Below are 25,141 nucleotides of genomic sequence, written 5' to 3' on the forward strand. Positions count from 1 at the left end.
TGGTACTTGGAGTGTTGACTAGATGGATGAACAGACACACAGACAGATGCATGGACGAACGCACGGATGGCTGCACGGATGGATGGACGGATGGACAGACGCAGGGGCGAATGCATGGGAGAACGCAGGGAAGGACGCAGGGATGGACGTGAGGACGTACGAACATACGCACGCACGGACGGGCGGATGGACGCACGAATGGTCACACAGACGTACGCGTGGACGAACGGAAGCAAGAACGAATGGACGAACAGATGCTTCGCCCCACTCTCCATCATTCACGCCGTAAATATGCTGCAATTTTTTTATAGACACTCTGGAATTACGAGTATTATGCCCACGGGACGACTATATCGTCGCCTATAGTAGAGTGCCAAGTACTCTAAATTATAAACCACTTTTAGGGGCGAAGCTTTTTAAAACGGCGCCCGTTCGTTTCTCGTCGTAGTAGGTAACATGTCTTACACTTTGACCTGCATGGTGGTGCCGGTGGGAGATTTCTCCTGTGCGTTGTTGAACAATAGAACATTCGCAGCATGTGTGTACTCAGATTTGGGTGCACATTAAAGAACCCCAGGTGGTCGAAATTTCCGGAGCCCTCCACTACGGCGTCTCTCATAATCATATGGTGGTTTTGGGACGTTAAACACTACATATCAATCAATCATTCGCAGCGTGCACGTTATTTAAAAGCCGAATTTTCCTGTTTCTCATTCCCCATTAGCAGCCATAGGCATGTACATTGAGCACTGACAAGAAAGGGTTGCTACATTATAATCGCTGGGAGTAACCTCTTTGGTTTTAGAAAGGTTTGGCGAGCGTTGGAACGTAGTGCCATGAATACAGTGAACTAGTATATATCATGAACTCGAGGTGGTTAAAGGTGGGAAGTAGACACGAAGCGCAACCGTAAGAAGGTGTGCCTGTGCCGCATCTTGTTTAGTCCTTGGAATGTCCTCTGGATGGCGATGTTTCTATATGCGGAATATACGATGAAAAGATGCGACATGGTGGTACTTGGAGTGTTGACTAGATGGACGAACGGCCACTCAGGTATATGCATGGACGGACGCAAGAATGGCTGCACGAACGGATGGACGCATGGACGGACGCAGGGGCGGATACATGGACGGACGCACGGATGGACGTGTGGACGCACGAACAGACGGACGCATGGACGGACGGACGCTTCGCCCCACTCTCCATCATTCACCCCGTAGATATGCTGCCATTTTTTTTCTAAACATGGTGTAATGACATAGAGAAAAAATATACTATATATAGAGTGGCCACTGGAGCCTTTTTGCGGCCCAGTAAGAAAGGGTCCGACCAACCGCTAGATGGCGTACCCATGCGCGCTTTATATCCTTTGTTAAGACTCGTAATAGCCTGCTGAGGAGGACATTGAATACCCAAGTTTGGAATCATTTTTTTTTTTTGCAAAAAAGAAACTTTAACCATTTAGCAATTTTTCATATCTGCCTTACATCATGCCCGTCTGAGGACATTTAATGCTTTACAACATAAAACACTAAGGTATTGCTAGAAAGTGTTGTATTTTTGCATTTGTTTTGCACAAGGAGGCACATTCATGTGCTTTAGATGTACTGTACATGTATTCCCTTTGCGAAAGCATGGGTGTGTAGTATACTGGTAAACACACTCACTTTCAGAGCATGAGGCTACGGGTCCAAGTCCCAGCGTCGGAAAGAAAAACTTTTGTTATTTTATTTATGCTGAAGACATTATCGTGTCTGACCAACCACTCGTGGCGCTGAACGCAGCGCAGTGGCTGGGTCACAGAGCCCCACGGGAGTGTCCGCTTTATAACGTGGCCTAATCATCACAGGACCGCTTTATACTCTCCCATGGTAGAATACCTCGTGCTCTGTATGATTATTAACTGCTTTTTCTAAACACGTCGTTTTAGGCTCTCCCATAATAATTTACTGAGTAATCTAAATGATTACATAATTTGATAAACATCAATGAATTGAACAGTTGAGTACGAAGTACTCGCAATAGTTCCACACTTTTTTAACATTTTCCCTCTATGTAACTTCACTTTATACCCATCGGTACAATGCGCTCCCATAGTTGAGTAGGAAGTACTTGAAGTTATTAAAGAATTTTTTTGAACACGTTTTCCAGGACTTCAACTACGCAAGGATTGACCCAAGAGTTACGCGCATCGTTCGGCAACGTGGTTATAGCTGATAGCGATCGCCTCAAAGAGCATCAGCGTCGTCATTGCAGTGAATCTTACTACAGGGACTTCGCGCTCGCGTGTCAAAGAAGGACGCTTCACTTTTAATCCAACCAAAATATTCGCATCGCCCACCTTGGATACAACTCATCCCCCGTTATGCGTCCAAGGCAACAGGAGCTCGTTGAACGATATGAAATAATTGTGTGCTATTGGCTGCATACAAGTGTGGCAGCTTAGGCTAGTTGGTATGACATGACGATAGTTATAGCGTGAGAACAGAACGACGACACAGAGACATGAAGGACACGAAGAACACGAGCGCTAACACCTTCCGGTCATTGCGACATAACAAGTACCGCAGGAAAGGGGGGTCCTGTAGAGAACTTCCCGGGAACATTCCGCATACCTGTTTCTATGCTGAACTCTGAATTAAGTCGATGACTGCATTTTCAGGGGGTTTGTAGATTTGGTGAGGCTGAATAATTTGAACGGTGCAGAGAACAGTACACGAACTCCCACTCGTTTTCCTATTTTCTTGAGCCTGTGTGATATCTGTTGTTTGTATTGAACCACGGCTATCCTTTCACGCGCTGTATCCGTGTTGCTCAGATCCTGCCGCTGCCTCTGCTCTTCCGCGTGTCCTTCTTGTCTCGGCGTCGTCATTCTGTTCTCGCGCTATAACTACTGTCATATCGGCTGCAGTTCAGCGCTGTAGACGTGCACCGTGTGCGCACCCTGAAGTGCTCAGGCACGCACGCAGAGCTCTGTCTCGTCCACTTGGCTCGCCTGACCACTCACTAAACCATACCACACCATGCATCTGCTGCTCCTACTTGTGACTTCCAGGCGTTCACTCAGCACTTTCAGTCAATGACCCAATCTGTTCAGTTATGCGGGACCCGTTTCTTCGCATCTCCTGCTCAAAGACTTAACACACGACTCCAGCATAGCATATGGCGTTCTCCCATGACCGCTATCGGATGACGAAGTGAAGGATGCGTTAGACGCAATGAAAAGAAAGGTTCAGCTCTCGGGCCTGAAGGGAGTTTTATGTGCAGTTCTGGCCTATCATTGGTCAATTTATGTCACTCGTCATTTGTAAGTGTCCCCGAGATCTTACCTTTCAAAGCTCTTTCCACAAAGGCCGTATTACATTAGTCCCTAAGAAAAAAAAAGAACAATGTCCATGCGACCACTCCCCTTCCTAATGCATATTAGAAGCCATTGGCCAACATCGTGCACCGAATCAGTCCATCTCTTCCATCATTAATCGCTCGCCACCAGGTTTGTACCATTCTGGGCTGAGAAACATGCACCCATGGACGGCTAACGCGCGACATATCTCAATAAATCACTGCCCGATGTGTCCAATGGATCTTGGTTTTATACATCAGGAGAAGGCTTATAATTTCATAAAACATGGCTACCTACTAAATGTTCTACATGTATTAGGATTCCCGGATATGTTAATTCATCTCGTTCGCGGCATATATACGAATTCAGAAAGTACCCTTTACGTAGATTCCCGTGAGAGTCAACCCTTTGAAATCTAATGAGGGGTCCGTGAAAAGTGTCCCTCTCCCCAGTTCTATTTATTCTTGCATTAGAATCCTTCTTAATAGCCTTAGAACGTGACCCACAGATTCTAGACTTGACGCTACCTGGTAAGACGCAAGTAAAGCTGACTGCATATGCAGATGATATTACTCCATATGTAAATAATTAACAGTCACTGCAATATGCCTTACTTTTCTTCATTTCGGCATGATCTCAGGTGCAATGTTAAACTTTTAGCAAGCTCAACGGTCGTAGCATCACGTCGCCTTTAGAGAGGTCTCCTAAGATTGCAATACTCAGCATCACTTTCAGTACACTTGGTGTGCATGACAGCATCTGGTGATGCATTGTACGAACTCTTCAAATGTAAACGCTGCCAAACACTTCTAGTTTCCCATCTTTGAACACTGGTACTTATTTGAATAGGTTTACCCAGAAAAATTTTGGTACCTTCTAAATGCGAAGCATTTCTCAGCGAACTTCGGCGACTTTGAGCGTATCTATCTATCTATCTATCTATCTATCTATCTATCTATCTATCTATCTATCTATCTATCTATCTATCTATCTATCTATCTATCTATCTATCTATCTATCTATCTATCTATCTATCTATCTATCTAATCTACGACTTCCAGCTCTCCTGACCATTTCGATAATGGTATCAATACCAAACTTGGTATGGCATAACATGACTGTATGATGAGCTTAAGTGGCTAGTCATAACATGAAAATCATGACATGTATGTCATGAATGTAATGATTTACATTTCATGGCCTTACTGCTTTTGCGGTGGTTTCGTTCACATGACATGTTGCAAAACTGGTATGGTAAGACAAGACTGCATGACGAGCACAAGCGACAGATTCTAACAAGAAAATCATAACATGCGTGTCATGTAACAACATGACTACATGCCACATTCATGATGCGCTCGTGGCCATTTCCTAGCTTCGCATATACCAAATTTGGTAACACGAGACATGAATGGATTACGAAGGCACGTGACTGGTGCAAACATGATAATCATGAGATGCGTGTCATGGTAAAAACATGACTACATGCCACACTCATGATGCGCTCGCGGCCGTTTCGCTAGCTTCACATATGCCAAATTTGATGTTACGTGACGCCAATGGACGACAAAGTTATATGACTGTTGTAGACATGATAATCATAACATGCATGTCATGTAACAACATGACAACATAGCACGCTCATTGTGCGCTCACGGCCGTTTCACTAGCTGTACATATACCGAATTTCATATAACGTGACGTGAATAGACAACGAAGGTAAATACGACCAAACATGATAATCATGGCATTCGTTTCATGCACGGCATAATTTACCTCCGCCTCGTAACATTGGGCTAATTTTAAAGTGGCATGTCAACAATCCCCACTCATGTTTCGCATATCATCGATTCCCACTGTACGTGGGATCTGCGAATTTTTTTTTATACTGTAAAACCCCCGATCAGCGTCTGCAAGAAAGTGCAAAGCTTCGTCAGTTCGTTTTTCTGTTCTGGAGAATTGTTATCTCGTCCGAATTTGGCTCCACCACGAGATCGAGGCGGATTTGCATCCCCGGCGTTTCTGTCGTGTATTCTGCCTTCGGCGTCCGCACTTTGCTGCTAATACGAAGCAGTGATGGTACGCCCGTTCACCACCTGAAACCATTACTACGTTTCATGGTGCCAGCTAGCCAAAAAAACCATGGTCGCAAATCAACTGAATTAACTTCTTTTTATCGGTCCCTTCCGGCACTTCACCGACGTCTGGAGGCTACGTGCTCAGAGATAGAGGTCATTGAATCCAAAATGCTGGACACAATGGCCGCCCTTATGTGACCCTGGGGGCCCCAGCATTGTCAATCTCTAATGAACCAACCATAGGAACGAATAACTGTAGCTGCGTTGCCAGACCATCTCCGTGACTTTGTTTGGCGGTTGGGCACGGGCTTGCTCCCCACTCGAGATCAGTTGCATCGTTGGCCAGTAGTGGGAATCTTTACGTGCCCTAACTGCACTGCGGTTGAAACCGTCATACGAACCTTGAATGCGTGGTGGCACGCGTCTCTTGGCACGCTGTTCATGCACGTTTCCGTGGACAGGGTGTAAGAACATTCGTGTCTAACGGCCGATTTTCGCGCGGGTGCTTCTCGACGCTTTTAATAGTTGCCGTCACGGATTTCGCGAGGCTGTTCAGCCTTTGGCAAAATAAATGCGAGGCCACGGCTGTGAGTTGCCGCCGGCGTTCTTTGTGGCCGATATTCGGAAGAATGAAACGAGATGTTCTCGTGTTTCTCTCAGAGGAGCTTTTTTCCAGTTGCTGCGGCATTTGGTTATGCCTCAATGCGGCAATGTTCCATACGAAAGGGTATTTTGCCACGCACTATATGATGCATTATAACGCATCATATATTGCGTGGCAGAAGCGTAGGATTGCGCCCGGCGTCAAAAGAAGTGAATTCAGCATCGGGTGTGCCTCTTAAAGGCCCACTCATTACAAAGCGCTCGGGCATTTAATGATAATGAGCAGCGAAACCATCAACAAAGCCAACAGTTGCGTAAGTTTGCGTGCTGCGCCTTACTGATGCGTAGTGCGCCCTTCGCTGATTCGCAAAAGGAACAATTATACGGCTCAGAGTGCGCTTAACACTGTGCTTGCAATAGGCATTCAATGGTACTTTGAAACAGCAAATGTTACGAGAGCAATCATTTGTTTCCTTACGGCACTTCTGAGACAAGCACCGAGAACCGAAGTAGGCTAGAGAAGTTCAGGAGGCCCGACTGCGCTAACGCAATCTATCCTTGAAGGCGAAGCTTAAGCATTCTCCAATTTTTTTTACAAGACCGAATGTATTCAAACTTTCCGTTGCTCTGGGAAAGCCCTTCAAGACGTGGTCATCCGCGTCGAGTCGTGTGTTTGGCGTCGGATCGTTTATTTTGTCGATACTTGCTCCATGCAGCTAAAATAATCCGCAAAAGCCTACAAAAGTCCATCCGGGAGCGCCACCTCACCGCTTCGTTGAAGTTTCTAGAGACTCACTTGTACAGGGCGCGTTCTCACCGTTCTTGAGTGGAACTGCAAAGTATTGGCACAGAACACAGACTAAATAGTCAGGGTGTTTAGCATCGTTAGCGCAGCACCAGAGCTAATATTGTTGTTCCGTCTGCTCGCTTGACATACGGCTAGGCACCGCCACGGTAGTCCTGTTTCAGTGTTAGGTGAGGCTCACCGAACACAGGTTACACCACCGTTTATTTCTTGCTCTCCGGGTAAAGAGCTAGTAAGAAGCAGAAAATTCGGCTAGAAGCGGATGGTTCGGGCTGTATGGAGGCTGCCATGCTGCTGTACGTCATCGTGGTTAGGGTGGCTATTACGGTCACCAGTGGGTAATCGCTGCAATGTTTTAGAAAATGTGAAGTGTATACGTGAAGGACCTGACGCGCCACATATCGCTTCAACGCGTCACGCAAGAAGCACCGCTACAACCTCTGTATCTCGTTCATAACGAAACATTTACGACCGGAACTTTATTATATGCTGCGCAAGGAGACCGCCTGTGTACTCCTCGTAACTTTAGCAGTGCTGCTGGTTGGTTTGGCGATAGAGTACGCTCACAGGACTGAAATTGCGTTACATCGCGTAACATCTATATAGTCACGTGACTAAAAATGACCTAGCATAACGTGCTAGGTTGTTGCATGGCTGAATTCACGTAACACGCAAAAACAAGCCACTGAGCTAGAACTCAAAAGATCAGGTAACATCTAGTCAAGGAGTTGAGTTCCTTAAAAACCCGTAACAAGTAGCCACTTAAATAAAACTCACAAGTGACTGTAAATCACGTACCACGTAACTAGTCACATCATTAGAACCGTAACGTCATGAAACTCAGGACGAAAAATCAGGTAACATCTAGTTACGTCACTGAAAAATCATGGAACAGACACCTGACTGAAATCATGCCAGTGACGTGCGCGTTAAGTACCACGTGACAGCGTGTCCCGTGACTAAAATCCCAACATAGAGTAACAGGCAGTCATGTGGCATATCTAACCAAGTCTAGCCATACATAGTACTACTAGCGAAAACCAAGCATCTCTAGTCAAAGTTGACATAATTAGCAAAACTAAGCTATAAAAAACGAGTTAAATAATGAAGCTAGTTAAATAATAAAGACCCATGGAGGAGACTAGTTATTAAAAAAAAGCGGCGAGCTACGCTGCCATAGGTCAAATGCTACATCCGCTGATTCTTCTAGCCTCGTTGTTCTTGGGCACTTCTTTTAAAAATAAATGAATTTTTAATAAAATCCTAGGGCAATCAGCCTCCGGTCGTTTTTGTTCACGAACTCTATGTCGAAGCAAAAAAAAAACGAATTAACTCTTTAATTATTGGCTTGAGGGCACTTGTTTATATGGGAAAGTAGTAGTGCGTCATGAAATATGGCATATTAATTATTGCTTTTTGAAATCATGAAAGTTTCACGTAATTTGAAACCTACGTAGTCGAAATTCAATGCCGATATCAAAACAGGCTGCGCATTGCCAGCACAGAAGTAGTCATTCTGCACCTCTCGTTGGCACGATGCCTCGTGGATCAGCCCATAGATGCATACGACAACACGACGTCGAAGCGTATGGTTATGAGGCTTTCGCCTTAAGAACATACTTACAGGTAAAGCAGAACACCGGCAGTCACAGCCAGAACCACCCACTCCGGCAGGTGTGCAAACTCCAATTTCCCGCTTTCAACGATGCTGCGCCTAGATATGCGAGTACACTTGCAGGTCGCGTGCGAAGAGCGTCGCTTACTAGCCGAGAGCACCCGAGGGCGCGAAAAGGAAAACCAACTTGCTTTCTCCTAACACTGCACAATAGCCTCTTTTCCAGAACGGCTTTCTCTCTTATCTCAAGTTGCTTGACACTTTAGTCTGTGTGTTAGTGTCACGGATAAACACGGGACAGAGAAAAGCAGTGAGGGAGAAAAGTTGCTACTGGTGATACTGGAGTGCGCCAGAAAACCATCAGGAGCTATGAGCCAGTTGGTGTGGCTATGAACTCTCCGCGCGCGACGCGGGTGCACGTCCTTGACGGAAAGGAGCGTGCAATATAGCGTCAGAGGAAGACGGCGAGCATCCTGTTTGACACAATCATGTTTTATTATTTTTATTTTTCTTCAAACCACGTGCCGCTGGGATTCGTACGTAACGCCCAGTATCGTGTTTACGTTCTCCCGAACGCATGTACAATGTGGCCTGTATTCAAGAGTTCGTTTCTCACCTTTACGGCGCTATTGATCGGTCCCTTGTCATGTACAAGGACCAGTAACATGAATCGCGTCATCTCTAGGTTGTGCGTGTGAATCCATGTGCCTTGTTTGCGTACACTTTTGTGCGCGCTCCGCCATAGAGAGAGAGGCCACTCTGCTGTGCCGCTTATGGTCAAGAGTGACTTTCACGGAGTCAAATTTGTTTCGGATAGGGATGGCCGACGCCACTGTTTACGACGCGGGCGTTACCGAAAAGACACTGCAACATATCTTATGTGACTGTCCTCAATACGCTCTACAGAGACAATCGCTCACCACTCCCTCATCTCGACAACAGAACAATGACACTAGAAACTATTTTTCAGTGTCATGCGCAAAAGTCATGGAGAACTCAAGCAACCAAGTCATTGTTAAAATTCCTAAGGACAACAGGCTCTTAATGAAGTCATATACAGCACAAGACTGCTGCGGCAGCGATGACGTTTGTGCGTGTGTGTGTGTGTGTGTGTGTGTGTGTGTGTGTGTGTGTGTGTGTGTGTGTGTGTGTGTGTGTGTGTGTGTGTGTGTGTGTTTCCCCTCTATTATTACTTTTCGTTCAATCTTCTTGATCCCTTCCCCAGTGGAGGCTAGCATACCATTTATGCCAAACTGGTTAACATTCCTTCCTTTCCTCAGCCTCACTTTGTTTCCATCCTTCCGTGGTACTTAAGGATGCCATACCAAAGAGCCCAAATCGCAACTCTAACTATTCAGAGTTGCGATTTCCACCCGTTAACTGTTAGTGCGCTGGTTTGAGCTTGGTTGAGAAGAAAAACGCTTGCATACGCACATACCCACGCATTCATCCATGCACACGTAGACACATCACAGAAGACACGCGTACGCACGTTCACATGCCAACTAACGTGAGCACATACATGCAAACATGCACTCAATACTTAGAAGCACTGGGTTCCGTTCAGGTTAAAATGTGTTGGTTTATACTTAAGAAAATTTCGTAATGCGGCGCTTGCTTTATTAAATGTCGATAAACATTGTTATACAAGACGAAAATGGTCATATGGCCTACGTCTACATTTTAGATCCACACACGGTGAAGACGGTCATGACTGCCCCCAGAACCACGCAAAAGCTCTGTGAATAAAAGAGGAGAGACAGAAAAACATTAGATATTCAAATATTGCACTAATGCTTGTCATCGTTGCCCAAAACGCGACCATGGGAATTGAGAATATCAAAATAAGTTGTACTGTACGCATATTCGACCAAACGTTTAAAAGCCAGAGAGTATTATTTAAGGTTTACGTAAGGCACTATTTTCTCTAATAATAAGCAAATATATCTAATCAAACCCTACCCGAAACAATATGTTAATGCGCTGAGCTCATTTTTCATGCTGTAATGGGCCTGGTGACGTTCCCGTGATTAACGAAAGTAGCGTTGTTATAGGCCGAGCTTTAAAAGGAAGCTTAAACCTGGCTAAATACGCCCGTAAATCAATTACAGTTCTTAAAGGGAGACAAAACAATAAAAAACACATCGCGTCAGACTGTATTTAAAAACTTTTTTCCTCGAACAATGAATTCATCACTCAGAACGATAAAAAAGTTTATTCGGGAGAGAAAATTAGAAATTCTGAATAATTATAGCGCATGGCACTCTGTCGTGCGCATGCCGTTCCTTTTACATGGAATTAGAGCAGACTGATTTCATGAAGAATAGTGGGGATCAACGTAGAGATACGTCGATCCATCTATTCTAGAGGGTATATTGCAGTGCGTCCGTGAAATTTTGCAGGACCAGGATTGCGTAAGTGACGCATTGGCACACAGAAGTGTTCGATGTGACTCATTCCTTGATCCAAGTGCACTTAATGTTTCATAATGCTAATTAACCTCTGTAAGAACATATTATGTCATGCACATCAGTTCTGTCTCATAATACGGTCGTTACTCCCAACTCAGTTGCAGTCACAGCCTTACTCTATGTTTACTATATCCTTATATATTAATATACTGCATTATTTTAGAACACTCTTTTAGGATAGCTCGCGTGGGTAAGGTTACATTAAATTTTATCGTCGTAGCGCATCGTACAAAGACGAAAAAATGAACACCGTCACTCACTCACTCACTCACACACACACGCACACACACACACACACGCACACACGCACACACACACACACGCACTTGTGCGTCATGTTTTTGTGCTCTTAAACATGTGTAGTGTCAATAGCACTTCCGCTCGTATAATGACGCGACAACGAGGACAACGCACAATTCTAGCTTGCAAGTTCTGCACTTTGCAGAGACCAGTATTATGCGAGAAATTAATGCAAGCATAATGTTAATGTGCACCTAACGAAGCGCAGAGTGCTGGGTTTGCCGGCATACGTAATGCAGGCAGGGGCACGAGTGCGAAATTTTGAGAAGTACGTACTCCAATGGCGATGCTCATGATGCCGTCGTAGCCCTTGGAAAAGACACCGACGCCACTGGCTAGAAATAAGAAGGCGCCCACGCCGTAGTAGAGCACCGACTGTGGAAGACAGCACGCAGGCCTTGTTAAGTGGCCACATTCGGTGTACGACTACAATACAGCAAGACATCGTGCAGGATGTGTGCCTGACAATGCTGGCTGTAATCAATATTGCTCTTCAGAGTTGTTCGTTTCTACGTAACAGTGCAAGGCCCTTGGTAGTAAGGTATTTTAGCAATCAGCTTGTTCACGCATTGTTAACGAGACGCCTGTCGTCCGGTGGACGCACTGTCACTGGAAATGAGGAGCGCTACCCTAATGCCTTATCGCATGCGTACCGTACTTCCCTAACTTGATAAAAAACAACCCTATAGTGTGAGCACTGCCAACCGGTATAAATTTTTTTTAACTGGCTGCGTATCTACCTGGTTTGCTGTAAACGTCGTTGTCAGGTCTCATCCTGACTGTTGTCAGGTCTCATCCAGGGCCACCCGTGATTCTGTTCTCGTACCACTTCCGTTCTGCCAGGTGGCCGCGCCATATCGTCGGCAGAGGGCTCTTTCGTGCTTAGTGTCGCATATTCAGCGGAGCCTCATTCATGAACACTAGGCTCTTTAAAATAACATTTCTATGTAATTTGTAGTAAAGGAACGCACCATATAATACCTACTTATTGATTTTGCGCCCGAGATATGCGTAATATTTGCTTTTTTATCGCCAATGTTCTCAAGTATGAACGCAGCCACCAGTTTGAGCGTTCATCGAGTGCTTCAACTTTGCTCGGGTGGCTAGACCATGTGACAGACAGACGCATTTCCAGCCCTATCCCCTTTGAAAGCATCGCTTATCATTTTGATATACTGAAGAGTTAGGAAGCTTGCTTTCCCGAAATAGAAGGAAACGAAAATGAGGATAAGGATATGTCATTTGTAAAATAACCGTAATAACGCAAGTATTCAAAGCATCTGATTGCTAGAGAAAGAAGGCTTTTGAGCTATGTTAGTCAGAAGCACACGAAACTGAGCACGAAACTAAACTACCATCTCTATAACCGGCTTTCAAAGTTGGTATTAGGATTCGTAGTTAAATTTCGCGATTAATCTCAAAACGGCGTGAAGCTTTGGAAAATGCAAACTCCACACTGCATTATTAGCTTGTCCTTTGAAAACTAAACTGCCAAAAAACTGCCTAGAAGGACCAACTACACAGTTCGTCCCAAGCATAATTTACGACGCGCCCATTGCAAGGCGAAGATCTCTCCCATATTTTGCCAATCAACCCAGTCTTACGTTTGCTGCAGCCACATTATTCCCGCCAACTTCATCTCATATGCCTACCTAACTATGCTTCCCCTCGCCTGTTTGCCGTCTCTTCTAAATTGGGATCCAGTCTGTTACTTTCAATAAACAGTGGTTATCTTGTCTTCTTTCTACATTCCCCTCGTTTCAAGGGCTCAAACCCCTCAAATCTCCCAAAATCTTTCATTTTCGGTTGCTTTTATATACACGCACGCGTACAATATCACGCACATGTACACACAAAATACAATTGACCACCGCCCCACACACACACACAAAAAAAAAATCTGGTTACGCCCATGACATACCCATTTTGTCTTCTTGATTTTGACTGAGATGACCTCGGTAAATGTTTGTTCTTTAACTCACTCTGCTCTCTTTTTGTCCCTTACCGCTACGCTGTTCATTTTACTTTCAATGACTCGCTACGTAATCCTCATTAAAATGCATTATCACAGTGAGTTTACTTCGCATGCTCAAGGTCGCCGTATTCAAGGCAAGCAAAGTTCATTGATTTAATTTCTTTTGGTGAGCAGTATATAATAATCCAGAATCTACACGGATAAGGTCAGCTTGTGCTTTATTGGGGACAAGAAGGTACAGACGAGTATCAGTAACTTATCCTAAAATAAAATTTGCCTTGCATTCAAGGCTTATGAAAGAAATCTAGTTACTCAAAGACTCACTTTGAGCACTCTCTGATCCGAAAAAGTTGCCGCGTTAAACTCGTTAAGCGTGTGAAGAAAACGCTCCTTTTAAACCGCCAAACGCCCACAGCTTATCATAGTCCCAGTAAGATGGCAGCCACAGCCGCCATCTTACGGTGGGCACGGCTTCATTCCTGGGCAATCATCTCCACACCAGCAATTATTTTTTTTAACCTCATTGATCGGGGAACTGCAATAAATGAGTAGGCAGTGTACGGTAGGGCATCGTCAACCAGGTGGTCTGGAAACATTAAGCTGGTGACGGTGATGGGTCTGAACCATAGAGTTTCCTGTAAATACACTAGAGGGAACTCTGGCGCTAGTGTCTATGGGAGCTGTAATGCATGATGTCTCGGCAAGCATGGGAATTATGCGTAGTACACGGATTTGTATATTGTTCGTACTTGTGGCGCCATTTGTGTTTGCATTGCTTAGAGCTGCTTTGTCACGAAACAAAAATCAGCAAATGTTCAGGGATGGCGCTTCACCAACCTAATCTTTCAGGTTTACCGTTTCAAATCTGGTCACGAAGTTCGAAAGGGTTCGCTCACAGCAATAAATAAACACAGCAATAAAGAAAGCCACAAGTGCTATTCAAGGCCCGCAGGTACGAAGACTAGGCAAATCCATGTACTAACCATCACTCCCATGGTTATTGAACGATCGCAGTGCCAGAGTACCATCTAGTTAATTTTAGAAAACTGCATGATCTGGTCGGCGCAATCAATACCCCACCAATTCAACTACAATTGCGACGTTGTGTGCGTGTTATTGTTGTACGTGGTGTCTGAAGATGTTTTGGAAATCTAACTCCCGAGCCTAACTCGCCCGCTGAGCATGAATAGCCTACCTCCTCCTGAACGCTTGGTGCCCTCTAATAATGCCACAGCGATGTTCAGACCCCTTCTCCAGCTTAATGTTGCCAGGCCACCTGGATGACGGCTCCCTACTGGTACAGTCAGCGTAGCATAGCTTGTCGGACCTTAAGTCGTGGAAACTGCTTACAAAGACCGTGGTGGTGCTGTCGAGAGAGCTGAAAAGGCTGTGCACCGCCAGGTAGAGGCCCACGAGACTGTAGGTGAAGCTCAGGTGGCCCAGCCACATGTAGATGCCGTCGTGGTTTGCCGACGCCAACACCATTACGAACAGCGTCGCAGAGAAGCACTACAGGAGACGAAAAGACGATCCGCAGCGAAATAGCGGAACAAGCGCGTGCGGACAAAACATTCGCGCAGGACGAATCGTATCCTAACACTTAGCACTTGATCACAAAGGCCAAAGGAATCGCGGCATACAAAATATACACCATTTTGAAACAGAGACTCCAATCGACAGCCAAGACAAAAAAGCGTTGAGCAGGGCTGGTTGCTCTATGTCTGATGGGAACTAGTTGTGCCATTATAGATGCTTAAACGATTGACTGATTTTGTGCCGGAGACTGAGAGCACTGACTGTCAATCTAACGCGCGTATTGGCGAACGTGCGCAGTGGTTATCGCTTAGACGGCGACTTGCGCACGAGACACGTCATGTTAGCCAGGTTTTAGGAACTAAACGATGACGGTAATCCTTGTCTCTTATCATAAGTAATCCCTGTGTTTTTCATCACCGAGTTATCTGCTAAGCTAATATCATTACTATTCTGAAGAAAACTTAATACATTACTAAGTGGTCCACAAAATAAAGCGCCATGTAAGATACATGACATCCTAACGAGTGCCACTGCGATGAAATAAATGTTAACTCCACAGCGCTCATTATTCAGGCACTCTAACGAGAACTACATATTAGCGTCAAATGCGTTTACCTACTCAAAAACTACTCATAAAAGCGTGTAATCAAACCGCTTCAAAGGTACTGGTTGTAAAAACGTGCTTCCTGTCATTTAAGCTTCGCTTTGAATAATTCTACTGGATATAATTTTTAAACGGAGGCTCATGGGCTGCAATAATTTATTTAGTTAGACAATTTACACACCAAATCACGTCTCACCGTGACAACAGTAGAGGCAATACCCCTTCTCGAGCAGAAGTAGTCGAGGTTGAGTTCCAAGCCTCCCTGCAAGTAATTCAGGAGGTATCAGTCACTCAAAACACGACACTGACAAAATAAATCTTCTTTTTTTCAGTTAAAGGTCAAATATTTGAGCGCTTAATTTCTTCCGGGCTAGCACAGATTCATCACTTAGGCTGTTCTTATGAGGATGATTTCTCATCCACTAGAACTCACTCACGTACTCACTCACCCACTCACCTGCCCCTTCATAGATAGACTCTCACGTTGCTTATCAGTAGTGGCTACTAATTTACTTTTCAGTAACTTCTTAATACCTGCGATCTACATTTTACACTCAGTAACAGTTGCCTGTTACTGAGTGTAAAAACCGTACATTGCAATATCCAAACCTCACCTTTGCGTTACTTCACTTTCATCGGTGATCACTGCTGAGCTGACTCAGTCATTCACAACCACCAACATTCGTTTACACATATTGATGTCCACTCATACTAGTGTCAGCGTACGCGAGTTATTTTATAATGCGTGAAGTAACAGCTCATGTACGAAAAAAAATAGGCAATGAAGTATGACTAATATTATTCAAAATACAATATTCCTTTCGGGCGCATGTATGATATACCTCAAGTCGGTCCCTGTAATAAGAACAAACTACCCACTACAACGCATGTATTGATACTATAATGAACATTACAAAAAAATTACTCGACATTTCTTCTAGTGTTCTCGCTTTTTCTCGTTTTTTTTAATTTTTTGCTGCTTTATAGCATTTGGGAATCAAATTTCTCTGGCACAGAGCTCTGTGCCAGCGAAAACGGTGGTTTGGCTTTGTGAACCTGAACCGAACACTGCCAACTGTATTAGAAGCATTGAGGCGCGAAATATAATTTTTCGCCCATATTGTGCCCTGTTATATGAGTTCCCTGTTACAGTTCGCGATTCAGTCGAGATTGATTATTCTAAACAACTGGTTGAATTGTTTGCACACCGAGTTTTCTAGGATGCTAACCTAAATAAATTGGTGTTAATAATGCTTAAACAATTACGTGTACGTACAAGTATTGGTGAAATAGTTAAAGCATCTTTTTTCATATCATGTTTTAACTTTTTGTTCTAAATGTTACCGTGGGTGCAATGAGGAATAGAAGCAAAGTGGTAACAAAAATATTATTTGTGCACTAAGACGCCCAAATTCGCACTGTAAGCCAGAAAAGGCTGAAGCCTTCTCCGTCTCGCAAAATCTCATTAAATTCAGGAGTATAAAATTATAAACAAGCGAGGTTTCAGCTCACCTTGCCCATTGTCAACGCGTTGATTATCACCTTAAATAAGACTTCTTTGTCTTTTCCCCAGCAACAGCGACTGATGAAGTATTCACCTATAGGTATGACCGCTAGCTCATTAAGCATGTATAATTATTCCATTCTTTGTTCTTTAGCATAAACTTCCCCTTTTTTCATATGTATTTCTTTTAAATATTTTGTCAACCTGTTCGTGTCCCATCCTTCAGCGCCACCGGGTGGATGGCATAATCATCATCAAGTAGAGATGATGCCCCTGTTCTCGCACTTTTTTACTTTTTCTTGCAAATATACTACAAATTTAAATTTGTATATGCATTTCTATGTTTTGTGATTGTACATGCTTTTTTTCTTTCTCTTTTATAACATTATTGAGAACTAATTCATTGTGAATATTATGTCTAAAGAAAAAAAACTAGCCCTTAAAGTTTTCACTTCTTTCCTTTTTTATGACAAATGTTGCTTGTAGTTACTCAGCTCGTTTTTTGTTCAGTTAGCCAATATCTACGTGCGTATGTGTACGATGCTCAAGAGACAAAGGCTGTGTAAGCTGCTATTTCTGTAGTTTTTTTACGCGGATCATTTGTTGTCTTATCCAGACAACAGGACCTTAAGCTTCACAGATTGGACCACGTCTTCGCAAATTCCGCTTTTCCAAAGCAGCAATATATATATATATATATATATATATATATATATATATATATATATATATATATATATATATATATATATATATATATATATATATATATATATATATATTGCCGTGAACCATGCATTGGGTTTGTTTATTTGTGTTTTGTTTTTTCGGCCTGGCTGCGCCGGCCTGTGCTATCACCGTTTTCACAGCGTTTCGAACAAACGCTACCACAGCGTTTCGAACGTTTCGAACTAACGCTATCGAACAACGCTTCAGGCGTTGTTCGATAGAAACAACGCTTCAAGCGTTGTTTGTTAGAAACGCTGTTCGAACGAACAGCGTTTCTAACAAACGCTAGCACGGCGTTCCCGATACAATTCGACTATTCGAGAAATCCTCGCGCCGAGGGATATAAATTCCCGCACAGCCGATGCCGCGTCATTCGATCGCCGACGCTCACTAGCGTGCCCGTCGTTTTGCTGGCCGCTGCTTCGCCGCCTGTGTATTTTTTTCAGTTGTTAGGGGAGCACAGGTTCGATCCAATAAACTTATTTTCCTCATAGACAACTGCGTCGTCCTTTGCTGCGTGACATTTGGTGGAGGTGCGGGGTAGCAGGGTGACGTGATCGTCGGCGATCCTTACAGCAGCACGGTGTCCGAGGTTCGGCTGCAGCGTCGTAGAGTGATCGGAAGAAAACGTTATTGACCTGGTCTGTAGATCAATTATTGCGCCATTGTCCGTCAAAAAGTCCATTTCGAGAATTACGTCGCGGGAGCAGTTAGGCAAAATGACGAACTCCGAAGGGTACGTAGTAGACGTGGTCGGCCTCTCCGCAGAGGTAGCACAGCGGACGATTATCTGGCGTTCGCCACACCTCGGTCTTTCTGGGCGCCTGGTTTCGGGTTACAGGGGGTCGGGCGGGCGACATTGGGCGGCGGTACGGCGGGGCCTCTTGATAACGGGTTGGGACGGGTCGGGGTCGACGAGCAGCAGCGGAGTAGGTCATCGCTTGTGGTTCGCAAGATGCTTCCGACGGCGTGGAATTCCCCAGTGCTTGCTGAACCTCCTCGCGGACGACGTCAGTGAGGGAGGCGACTTGGGGCTGCGGCGTCTTTGGGAACAATTTCCTCAGTTCCTCGCGAACGACGGCGCGGATGGTCTCCCGCAAGTCCTCCGTCGCCAATCCAGGGGCGTTTACTGGGTTCACCGAAAGGGTGTTGAGTGGTCTATCGTATTGCCGCGCACGCATATCCAAGGTCCTCGCGATCATCGAAGCCTCGGTGACGAACTCAGCGACGGTCTTAGGGGGGTTGCGGATGAGTCCAGCGAAGAGCTCTTGTTTAGCTCCCCGCATCAGAAAGCGCACCTTCTTCTCTTCTGCCATTTCGGGGTCAGCTCTCCGGAACAGCATCTTCATCTCCTCAGCGAACAGTACAACACCTTCGTTAGGGTGTTGCATTCGCGTCTCCAACAAAAGGGCGGCTCATTCTTTCCGCACAACCGTAGCGTGAGGAATTCGCTCTTAAAGACAGTTCAGTCGGTTAGGGAGCCTTCAAAGGTTCTCAAACCACGTTCGAGCTGCATCCTCCAAATAGAAGAAGACATGACGAAACGTTTCTTCGTCATCCCACCTGTTAAAGATGCGGATGCGCTCCAGCTTCTCCAGCCACTCTTCCGGGTCTTTACCAGGAGATCCTCGGAATGATGGGGGCTCACGAGGTTGTTGCAGAACGACGGGAGGGTTGGTAGTGCTGGTCATGGTGCCTGCGTTGATCATCGTGGTTTTTACGTATTCTTTCTTTTTTTTTATCCGTGAGCAGTCCAAACTCTGGCTGGAGGCCTTGCTGTCGGCGGCTGACACGAATTGGGCGTGCTTGTCGGCTTGGCAATGGCTTAGGGTTCATGTACCCCGCACCTCCACCAGATGTCACGCTGTGTTGACTCGCCAATTTGAAGGACCCCTCTGGCCGTCTTGGGTGGTGGAGCTTGCGCCCGCAAGAGTTTGACGTTACAATATTCTACAAATCAGGCAGGAAACACTCCGACGCCGACTGCCTGTCCCGCGCCCCCGTCGACCCACCACCACAGGACTCCGATGAAGACAGCGCGTTCTTCGGAGTCGTGACAGAGAGCGACCTAGCCACCCAGCAGCGTGCCGACCCTGACCTCCGTGCCATGATCGATTACCTCGAAGGACGCAACGTCGCCGTGCCTAGGGCGTTCAAGCGCAACTTACCAGCATTCAGCCTCAAAAACTCCATCCTAGTGAAGAAGAATTTCAACCCCGGAACGAGAACGAATTATCTACTTGTCATCCCCGCAGACCTTCGTGACGAAATTTTGGAAGCGTGCCACGGCAACCCGTCTTCCGGACATCTCGGAACAACTCGCACGATTACAAAAATCAAGGCGAAATACTTCTGGCCCCGCCTTACATCCGATGTCACCCACTACGTCCGGAACTGCCATGACTGCCAGCGACGAAAAACACCACCGACGAGACCAGCCGGACTTCTGCAGCCGATCGCCGTCCCAACGAGGCCCTTCCAACAGATCGGAATGGACCTTCTGGGCCCGTTCCCTACATCCCGATCCGCGAACAAATGGATTGTCGTAGCGACAGACTACATGAAGCGCTACGCAGAGACCACCGCTCTTCCTAGGGGAACTGCACAAGAAGTTGCAAAGTTCTTTATTAACCGAATTGTGCTGCGACATGGAGCCCCTGAGGTCCTAATCACGGACCGCGGAACGACCTTCACTGCGGAGCTCATGCAAGGACTCTTACGCTACAGCAACACAGATCACCGAAGAACGATGGCGTACCACCCCCCAACGAATGGACTAACGGAACGGCTCAATAAGACAATCGCGGATATGCTGTCTATGTACGTCGACGTTGAACATAAGACGTGGGACGAAGTCCTCCCGTACGTCACGTTTGCGTACAACACGGCTATCCAAGAAACCACGCAGATGACACCGTTCGAGCTCGTCTACGGAAGACGGCCGACTACGATGCTCGACGCCATGCTTCCGCACGTAGAAGACGACGACCTCAACGCCGACGTCCAAGGATACCTCCAACGTGCGGAGGAGGCCCACCAGCTCGCTCGAGCTCGAATAACGGACCAGCAACTGGTGGATGCCGGACGCTACAATCTCCGACGCCGAGACGCCGAGTACCATCCTGGAGATCGTGTGTGGGTTTGGACTCCCATTCGACGACGTGGACTCAGTGAGAAACTTCTACGACGCTATTTCGGACCCTACCAGATTGTACGACGTGTTGGCGAACTCACGTACGAAGTGATCCCCGATGGGGACTCCCGTACATCACGACGACGCACACGGCCCGAAGTCGTCCATGTGGTTCGCTTAAAACCTTTCTACGGACGATGACGAACTTTTAATTTGTGTGGACTGTACCTTATGCTAGCATCGGGTCGATGCACTCTTAGAGGGGGAATAATGCCGCGAACCATGCATTGGGTTTGTTTATTTGTGTTTTGTTTTTTTCGGCTTGGCTGCGCCGTCCTGTGCTATCGCCATTTTCACAGCGTTTCGAACGAACGCTACCACAGCGTTTCGAACAAACGCTATCGAACAACGCTTCAGGCATTGTTCCATAGAAACAACGCTTCAAGCGTTGTTTGTTCGAAACGCTGTTCGAACGAACAGCGTTTCTAACAAACGCTATCACGGCGTTCCCGATACAATTCGACTATTCGAGAAACCCTCGCGCCGAGGGATATAAATTCCCGCACAGCCGATGCCGCGTCATTCGATCGCCGACGCTCACTAGCGCGCCCGTCGTTTTGTTGGCCGCCGCTTCACCGCCTGTGTATTTTTTTCAGTTGTTAGGGGAGCACAGGTTCGCTCCAAAAAACTTGTTTTCCTCATAGACAACTGCGTCGTCCTTTGCTGCGTGACAATATATATATATATATATATATATATATATATATATATATATATATATATATATATATATATATATATATATATATATATATATATATATATATATATATATATATATATATATATATATATATATATATATATATATATATATATATGTGTGTGTGTGTGTGTATATATATATATCTTGTAAGATGGCGTCCAGTACCCTTAAGACTCTTCTTTATTGTCTCGAGTATGTGCCCCACAACCTAAACTGGAGTGGTGATGATGAGTATGTACAGATGAAAAGATGGAACGAGTAATGATTCTCACACTTATTTTCCCCGCGCACTTGATCGGCCGACCCGGCCGAGACTTCGGCGGGAAAGGTACGGCGAACAAAAGGTTTAAGGCGTGAAACGTGAACTATCTCGGATGCACGGTCACGACGTTCCGAGGAACCCTCGACGGGTGTGACAAGGTAATTGACAGGAGAGGTTCGTTCACTAACAATGTAAGGTCCAAGAAAGCGTGACTGAAACTTTTCACACAATCCGGGTGTACGAACAAGCGTCCAAAGTAGTACTTCATCTCCAGGACAAAAGGTAACATCTCGACGAAAGCTGTCATGTCGTTGCTTGCGGTCTAGTGTACTGGCCTCCGTGTTGAGTTGAGCACGTTGCCGTGCGTCAGCGAGCCTGGAGACGAAATTTTCTGGCGTAGTCGTGGACGTTTTTGTCGTCACATTGAAGAAAGAAGCGTCAATAGTGAATGTCGGCGCACGACCATAGACGAGGAAGAAAGGTGAATACCCGGTGGTTCGTTGAACAGCGGTGTTGTGTGCAAACGTTACGAACGGCAAGATTTTGTCCCAGTTATCGTGGTTCGGTCCGATGTACATGGATATCATGTCGATTAGAGTCCGGTGGAATCGCTCTGTCAGGCCATTTGTCTGCGGGTGGTAAGCGGATGTGGTCTTATGAACTGTGCCACAAGTTTTTAGAATTTCGACAAGAATTGTCGACATGAAGGCCTTGCCCCGGTCACTCAACAACGTGCGAGGTACACCATGACGTAACACAATGGCTTCTAAATAGAAGGCGGCAACGTCTGAGGCCGAGCTAGTGCGTAGACGAGCGGTCTCCGCGTACCGCGTGAGGTGGTCGACGGCTGTGACGATCTAGCGGTGGCCCGCTGGCGTTACGGGAAGTGGTCCGACGAGGTCTATTCCTACAACGACAAAAAATGTATCGGGACATAGAATTGGTTGTAATAATCCAGCAGGAGCAGAAGTTGGTCGTTTCCGGCGTTGACACAGTGCACAAGAAGCGACATAATTAGCCACAAAGGTAGAAAGACCAGGCCAGAAGAAACGGCTCCTAACGCGGTTGTAGGTCTTCTGAAATCCCAAGTGTCCAACTGATAGGTTGTCGTGCAATACTTCGAGAACTTGTTTTCGCAGTGAACGGGGAAGTACTGGCACCCACTGATGCCCATCCGCATTGTAAGTATAGCGCTGCAGGACATTGTTGTCTAGCTTGAACTGCCGTAGCTGACGACGTAGTCTGGCATTAGGTGGAGAAGGCGAGTCATTCAAGTACCCGATGATGCGGTTACAGTATGGGTCGTCACGTTGGCATGCGGCAAACTGAGCGCTGATGTTTAAAGATAGTGGCCCAGCAACTGCCAGGGGTGATAACGTGAGTGCAGAGGAAGCCGCTTGATCACCTGAGGGTCATTGAGGATGCGTGGTTGTAGATGAAAGTGGCAAAGAGCAGCGAGAAAGAGCGTCGGCATTCTGATGTTGTTTGCCAGACCTGTACACAACGTCAAAAGTGTACTCTTGCAAACGGAGTATTTAGCGACCGAGTCGCCCAGACAAATTCTTCAGCGAGGACAACCAGCATAGGGCATGGTGGTCGGTAATGACAGTGAAGTGGCGTCCATACAGATAAGGTCGAAACTTCTGGATGGCCCAAACGACAGTAAGACATTCCTGCTCTGTTATCGAGTAGTTCTGCTCTGCAGGTGTTAGTGCGCGGCTGGCATACGCAACTACTCGCTCACGTGAAGTGCCGTCATGCTGGAGAAGGACGGCACCGATTCCGTGGCCGCTGGCATCTGTGTGAAGGAAAGTGGGTGCGCTCTCATCGAAGTGACGGAGGACGGAGTCTGATGTCAAAGCACGTTTGAGGGCTTGGAAAGCACACTCGCACTCGTCAGTCCAAGTGGAGGCCGTTCCTGACGTCAGAAGCTTGTGTAACGGCCCCGCGATGGCAGCAAAGTGATTGATAAAGCGGCGGAAGTAAGACGCTAGACCCACGAAACTTCGCAATTGGTTTTGATATCCCGGACGTGGAAAATTAATTACGGCAGCAACCTTGTCGGGGTCGGGTCGAACGCCATCTTTGCTGACAAGGTGACCCAATACTTTGATGCTCCTGCTGGCGAAGTGGCACTTCTTCGTATTGAGCTGAAGCCCAGCGTTCGAAATGCACGTAAGAACTTCGTCCAAACGCTTAAGGTGCCGAGTAAAACTAGAAGAATAAATTACGATGTCGTCCAAATAGCAAAAGCAGGTTTCCACTTTAGACGACGTAAGACAGTATCTATCATGCGCTCGAATGTTGCTGGAGCGTTGCATAAGCCAAAAGGCATGACGTTGAACTCGTAAAGCCCATCAGGCGTTGCAAACGCTGTTTTCTCCTTGTCTGCTTCGCGCATAGGTATTTGCCAATACCCGGATCGAAGGTCAAGGCTGGAGAAATGTTCCGCGCCTTGTAAGGAGTCCTGGGCATCATCTATGCATGGCAACGGATATACATCTTTTTTCGTTATATTATTTAGCGCTCTGTAATCAACGCAAAAGCTGACAGAGCCATCCTTTTTCCGGACCAACACCACAGGAGACGACCAAGAGCTGGATGAAGGTCGAATAATGTCCCGTTTGAGCATGTCGGCGACGTTTTCCTCAATCATTTGCCGTTCCGCCGAAGACAGACGGTATGGGCGGCGGCGCACAATGGAGCTGCCTTCGGTTTCGATGCTGTGCTCTGCAACAGATGTGCGGCCCAAAACTTTGGAATGTACGTCGAACGAACAGCTGTGCTTTTGGAGAAGGTCTAAGAGGTCTCTCTTTTGCTCAGCAGTGAGGTGAGGACTTATGGTAGCATTTAAAGCAGCAGTAGTTGCCTTGGTATCGGTTGTAGCAGACGAAGGCGGTGATTTTGCGTGAAGAGGAACCAGCGAAAAAGGCTCACTGTCAGCGAAGCAACTCACAGCAGTGCCCTGGGACAGCATCACTGGCGATGAAGTTGGGTTCAAGGCGGTGACCAGACCTTACCGTCGTTAAACCACACAAGGCCGGGTGCAGTGGTAAGCCCCGCAGGTTTGGAGGGAACTGATGGAGAAATGAACACGTCACCGTTAACTATAGTATCCGAAGCAATCGTGAGAATTCGTTCATCTCCTGGCGAAATAAAACAATCCACGGCAGCAACGAAACGGAAGCTGTATGGATCGACATCAGATGAAGTCTCAGTAGCTGACATATGAATTACTCACTGACGACACGATATGAAAGCTGATGCCGAAGGAAGGAAGTCCCATCCTAAAATGACTGTGTGAGTGCACAAAGTACAAGAAACTGAATGTGGTGAAGGATGCCATCTATGAAAACGCGGACTGTACAAACACTTGAAGGCTGAATAGGGACTCCATCTGCACAACGAAGGGGAGGG

General features: G+C 46.1%; 2 protein-coding genes across 4 annotated transcripts in view; one reads left to right on the top strand and one right to left on the bottom strand.

The window, feature by feature from the left end:
* LOC119172772 (cytochrome P450 3A24) overlaps window positions 1-8,888 on the bottom strand; it is a 35,929-nt gene extending 27,041 nt beyond the window's left edge. The window contains exon 1 of one of the 2 annotated variants that reach the window (XM_075893251.1): window positions 8,454-8,888. The gene's annotated coding sequence lies outside the window, so the exon portion shown is untranslated. The remainder of the gene's footprint in view (window positions 1-8,453) is intronic. The other variant, XM_075893252.1, reaches the window with a different exon arrangement.
* Window positions 1-25,141, top strand: part of LOC142814489 (uncharacterized) — an 84,578-nt gene that overhangs the window by 23,220 nt on the left and 36,217 nt on the right. The gene's annotated exons all lie outside the window — the stretch shown is intronic.

The sequence above is a fragment of the Rhipicephalus microplus genome, chromosome 4, assembly GCF_043290135.1.
Source record: "Rhipicephalus microplus isolate Deutch F79 chromosome 4, USDA_Rmic, whole genome shotgun sequence".
Classification (NCBI taxonomy): Eukaryota; Metazoa; Arthropoda; class Arachnida; order Ixodida; family Ixodidae; genus Rhipicephalus; species Rhipicephalus microplus.